The sequence below is a fragment of the Callospermophilus lateralis genome, chromosome 2 (genome assembly GCF_048772815.1).
Source record: "Callospermophilus lateralis isolate mCalLat2 chromosome 2, mCalLat2.hap1, whole genome shotgun sequence".
Lineage (NCBI taxonomy): Eukaryota > Metazoa > Chordata > Mammalia > Rodentia > Sciuridae > Callospermophilus > Callospermophilus lateralis.
The window spans coordinates 167,328,177-167,334,578 of record NC_135306.1 but is presented as its reverse complement, the minus strand read 5'-3'; positions in this window follow the sequence as shown (position 1 = coordinate 167,334,578).

Sequence of the window (6,402 nt, the reverse complement as noted above, 5' to 3'; positions counted from 1 at the left end):
GGGGATTTCTGTTATTTGAAAAGTTTTTACATCGAACATTGTATTCAAATACTTTGTCATACATACCCTAAAATATACAAGAAAGTTATTTGCCTAAAGACATATAACCTTTCCACAGCAGAGCTAGGAATAAAGTCTGGACCTGTGATTGGCAAAGACCCAGCTCACTCCATTATTTTCTGTTTACATTACCTCTCTTTGCCTTTCTCCTAATGGCCCCAACCAGCCACACTCACCTTTCTTTTATTACCATATGGCTTGAATTATATATTCACCTGTTCTTCTTCACATCCCATTAACCTGAGTCCTCAGTTCTCCCCTCACCAGATTGCTAAAGCTGCTTATAAAACTCTGTCAGGTTGAGGTTGCTTAATTACCAGGGAACTGGGTGCTGAGACAGCTAAACACACAGGGCTTGCTCTGCTCTGCCCAAGCCTCTTCCTCTCACTCATAATAATAAAAGTGCCACTGCAGCAGATCAGTTCCCCATGGAGTCCTTTTTGGGAAGAAATCTCTGACAGACTATTTTACATCTGTAAAATTACTCTCAGAAAAGGGGCAAATATGGCTTTCTTTGAAGACTGTTTAAGGATCAAAAAAATTCATGTGAGAATCCATAATAAAGTAGAGACTACAAAACTGCTGGTTCTCCTACTTTTTTTTTTTTTTTTTTTTTTTTAAGGGAAGAAAGAAAAAAATTTTGAAATGGCAGTAGACACACAAGGAAAAACATTCAAACAACATCAGAGATGCAGTAAGAGGTGGCCCTGTGACTGATTCTCTCCTTTATGAGGCAACTATCCTGTTGGCCCCATTATTTTGGGATATAACTTTAATATATACAAGCATATACAAGTGTACATACTCTAAGTTCACCCTAAAAATTTTTTTTAGTTGTTGATTGACCTTTATTTTATTCATTTATTCATATGCAGTACTAAGAATGGAACCCAGTTGGCATGCTAGGCAAGTGCTGTACCACTGAGCCACAACCCCAGCCCTCTAAGTTCACTTTTTTCTCACTTTTTTGTTGTTGTGTGTACTGGGCATTGATCCTGAAATGTTATAGAAAATAATATTCCTACAAGACAGCCCCTGGGAAAAACAGAAAGATGTTGTACTCCCAAAGGAAGGAGGGAAATTAACCAAACATTAAACCTCTCCCAGGAAATCCTTTCCCAGTAACAAGGGGCCCCCAGGGAAAAAGCAAACTTTCATCCCTTCCTGGGTTCATCTCTAGCACCTCCACCAAAAGCAAACATTTATCTCTTCCCAACCATAACAGGTGCTGAAGGGAGGAGGCGGATACTGAAATGCTGGGCTTTGGACTTTGACCCTTTCCCATTGCTGATTGAGGCCTGGAAGGAGAAAAGCTCTGGGTAACAAAGGGTCCCAGAGGAAGAAGATGAGCCTTGAACCCCAAGAAATCTCTGACAGACTATTTTACATCTGTAAATGTCTTGGGGCTGGGACTGTGGCTCAGGGGTAGAGCACTCGCCTAGCATGGGCGGGACCGGGTTTGATTCTCAGCACCACATAAAAAAAATAAAGGCATTGTGTTGTGTCCATCTTAAAAAAAAAAAAAAAAAAGATTCTCTTTCTCTCCTTTAAAAAAAAAATGAATGCCTTGATCAGGCAGGGGTTGGATCTTCCCTTTCTTTGTATTGTCCATTGGGCTGAGAACACAGTATTTTTTCAGGAAATATTTGCCGAATTCAATATTAAACTTTATAAGAGTACTGGAAATTTTCTTCTTTTCCCTTATTTCTCACTCCCACCTCTAACAGTCGTTCTTGGTGATTTTGATTAATTTTATATTAGCTTCCTAATCCAAGCCCTTTTAAATTATAACTTCATGTGTAAATATCTATTATACCACCAGTTATCAGTGACAAGTTCTGCTTCCTCAAATGTTGAAGTTTGAACATTAGAGAAGTGGCTGAGGTAAGGGTAGAAAGGAAGTTTTATTTGAAAAATAGTAACAGATTTCTCCCAGGAGGGAGAAGAGGGCTATACCTGGTATCCTGATAACCTAAGAAGTAGGAGCGTCCTGCTTACACATTTAGGTTTTTCTTTGTTCTCCTGTTCTCTTCCCCCTTATCTCTCTCCTTCCTATGTACCTATGGTGACTAGGCCCAGGAGATGCCAGAGGAATGGCCAAAAGGTGAGAAGCTGGTAGGCTGCAAGGGCCAAAGTGGAGTGATGGAAGCAGGAAGGGAAGCAGCCCAGGGGGCATTAATTGGCAGCTCCCTGTCGCTCAGGGGGTTCTTCACTAACAACCTTCTGTGAGGAGCAGTATAGACAGGCAATCTTGGTAATCAAAGTCTCCAACTACCCAGACCCAAACTTGCTTTTCTGCCATCCGACCCTATCTATCTACACAGACTCTCTGTCTCTAATTCTTGTTTCATCTATACCAGGTCAAATGGGTTATTAAAATGTCAAGACGTGGGGCTAGGGCTATGGCTCAGCAGTAGCGCATTTGCCTGAGTGAGGCACTGGGTTGGATTCTCAGCACCGCATATAAGTAAATTATAAAATAAAGGTCTATCAACAACTAAAAAAAAAAAAAAAATGTCAAGAGGCATTCTAGTTGGGTTTGGTGGCACATCCCTGTAATCCCAGCTACTTAGGAGGCTGAGGCAGGAGGATCTCAAGTTTGAGATCAGCCTGGGCAACTTAAGGAGTCCCTGTCTCAAAATTTAAAAAAAGATTGTGTGTGTGTGTGGGGGGGCGGTGAGCACAGGGAGCTAGGAATGTAGCTCAGTGGTAGAGCACTCCTGAGTTTGATTTCCAGCACAGCAAAAAAAAAAAAAACAAAACAAAGGCAGTCTAATCTTACCAATCTCCTTCATGTTCATTTTGACTAGTCCAGTTTCTTCATATATAAAATAGTGCTAAGTAGTGCCTTTGTTGCTGAGGAAAAGCCTAAATAAACCCTCTAGCTTTATTTGCTCTTAGTTGTCATAAAGATCACTAATTTGGGGGTTGGGGCTGCGGCTGAGCGATGGAGCGCTTGCCTAGCACATGTGAGGCCCTGGGTTCGATCCTCAGCACCACATAAAAATAAATAAAGGTAATGTGTCCAACTACAACTAAAAAATTTAAAATAAAGATCACTAATTTGGGATGTCATACAGCTGTTGAATACATTAGTCTCCCACTAAGCTCTGCTGTAGATAATACCACTTAAGTGTGGATTTTAACAGTTGCCTGGGTTACTCTTGAGACCTGAAGGCTGATTTTGATAAAAACACTGATTCTATTTGGGCCTACCGATGTCCAATGGGTGACTGGAATGGGATGAAAAGGCTTGGCACCTCTGTCTTCACATTGTGTCCTTCACCTCCTTTTTTGCCTTAACCTTTGAGTCAAATTCTACTCAGCACTGTATGTAGACATGTTGATCATTTCAGAAATATTTTGCTTAAAACCATCACACAAGTTAATTTAAACTAGACTTGCCTAGTCTCTCTCCCTCCACTCTTTAAAGACACCTACCAGCTACCATATCAGAAATACCAGACCATGAAAGGAATGAAAAGAGATGGCACCCAAGTTCCTGGAAGATCTTCACCTAATCCCTCCAAAAATATGTGAACATTCTCTCCCTTTTATTAGGCTATCTCTCTCACCTTCATCATTATTATACTGTCTGTACCTCCTCAAGTCCCTGGAGTTAAGATGCTGATTTTTAAGCAAAGTTCCCTCTTCTACATTCTTTGGCCACTGAATAAAGCCTTTCTTTCTCCCCAGCATGTGTCTCTCAGACACTGGTTTTTCCACGAGATGAGCCTTTGGACCTGAGTTTGGTAATAGCTTCTAGGCACTTATGATTAAACCAGACAATCCATGTCAAACATTTGGCATATAAGGGCTCAATATATGGTAGCTATCATGATACTGAATATTGGGAACTTTTCATTTATCATTTCATTAATTTGGTCAAAGTTATTTATTGCTGCTTTTATGTGCATGAGCAGAGAACTGTGGTGGTGATGAGGGTAAAATAGGCTCATCTCTGTTATAGATTTTACTGTCTACCACAAGAGATACCGGTTATTAGAAAGAAAAAACACACATAAATATGCAATTTCAAACTGGGAAAGGTTGTGTGAAGGAAAAGAGTGGAGGCCTTATGAATGTGTAAAAGGGATATTGAGCTAGTCTAGTTCACTTGCCTAGCATGTGCAAAGAGCCTGGGTTTGATCCCTATTACTGTTAAGAGACAAACTTAACTGACATTAACTGAGTACTTACCATCAGTGTATTAGTTTGTGGGCTACTATAACAAAGTACCACAGTTTGAGTGGCTTAAATAACAGAAATGTATTTTCTCAAAAATTTGGAGGTTAAAAGTCCAAGATCAAACTGTCATTATCTTGAGGTTTCTGTTCTTGGCTTGGCTGTCTTCTCTCTGAAATCCCCAAATCTTCACGGGATTTCCTCTATATCTAACTATATTTATATCTAAAGAAATCCACCCTAATAACCTCACATTTACTATATCACTTAAGACCTTATCTCTAAATACAGTCATACTCTGGGGTGCTGGAGGTTAAGATTTCAATGTAAGAATTTTGTGGGGCACAACTCTGCCCATTAGAATCAGGTACTAATCTATGCTCATATGCAATATTTGATAGTAATCCTACTGTTATTTTATTTTTATGGAGAATAAAACTGACATACAGTATCTTTTAAAAAATTTTTATTTGTTCTTTTTAGTTATACATGACAGTGAAGTGTATTTTGACAAATTATACATACATGGATTATAACCTCCCATTTCTGTGTTGGAGATATTGATAGACCCAACCTGATCTTTTCTTAAAATTGGGAGCAAACTCGCCACAAAGCCATGAAAAGATAATTTTGGCTTTACTATAAATTACTGCAAATTCTGAACCTGCTTGGAATGCCTGCCCATGCCTTGAACTCACCCATGCCTGGCTCTCTGACCAGATAGCAGCCCTCTCTGAAACTTTGACACCTCATAAATATTGGCCTTCCCTGGCCAGACAACGACCCTCTCTGAGGCTCTAATGGTCCTCATAAATTCTGATGTTGGAGCCAGCAAAAAATGTAAACTACCATTAGTGTGATGCTTGTCAGAGTTCTGTTACCTGTAACCCCCCTTTGTGTAACTTTCTGGGCTATAAAGTTGGGCTGCAGGAAAGCTGGGGTGCTGTCTTGTTCCCACTGTTTTGGGAGGGAGAGGACTCCCCGCTGGTAGAAATAATAAGCTTGCTTTAATTTTATTTTAATTGGAGTCAGTGGTCTTTTCTTGTGTCCTGGTCTAACAATACAGTATCTTGAAGCTAAGATATGTGTAGGGATGGAGTCCCCACAAGTGTGAACTACTTAAAACAGATGGGTATGTATTTTTGGTAAGAATGGAACATGTGAGCTGTATGCCATGCTGGGCTCCACAATGGCAATAGGAAAGTTCACAATTTTCAGTTCTGTCTTAGGATAAAGGTTTAATCTTGGTCTGTTACGCGGGCAGCCTGAAGAGAAACTGGAGAATTTCCAATTCAGCATTAAAACATCAATTGAAAAAGTAAGGCCCGGAAGCTTTGCCTATTTTTTTTTTTGAATAGCTTTATTTACATATAACTTTATTTTAAAATTCACCCCTTTCAAGTGTTCAATGATTTTTTTGTTAAAACCATCCCCACGATCCTGTTTGGGGACATTTCTACCATATTGAAAGATTCCCTTGTGCCCATCTGCTATCAATCCCTGGCCTGTTTCCACTCAGACCCAGTCTTACCTAGTCATTTATCTGAGTTAATTGAGTCGAAATGACTTTACAGACCCAAGTTAACTCTCAAATGAAAGCCAGAACTGGGTTCCCAATGAATATGCAGAATATATATTCATCAGTGCATCTTAGTATGTTAAAGCTGTCTGTGTGCGAAGAATCGCTTCATTCCCTGAGCAAAACAGAGTCTGGCTACTTTTTATGATCTAAATGGGTCAACATCTGTAAGCACCGCCTCTGCACCCAGCGAGGACTTGAGCTCACCGTAGCTGCCTGGACTTAGAAGAGTAACGTGTATCTAAGACCACCAACCAAAGCCGTGTGCGCCTGCGCAGCTTTGCAATCACCTATTAACAGATAACTGAAATCCCTGTCTCGAGACCTATCGGCTCTACTGTCCGAACGCCACGGTTTCGGACGTGAGCGCTCAGGCCTGGCAAGAAACACCCCACCCCTTCGCTTCCACTACCGGAACCCACAAAGCACAACAACATTACCAGGCCGCTCGTCCCGGCAGCCAGGGAAACATTCTCTCCTTTAGCCACACCCAGGCCGCATCTCCTTGGTCGGCTACGGGTTTAATCCCTCCCCTTTGAGCCCACCCCAGCAGCCACGTATCACGTTTCTACGTGTCT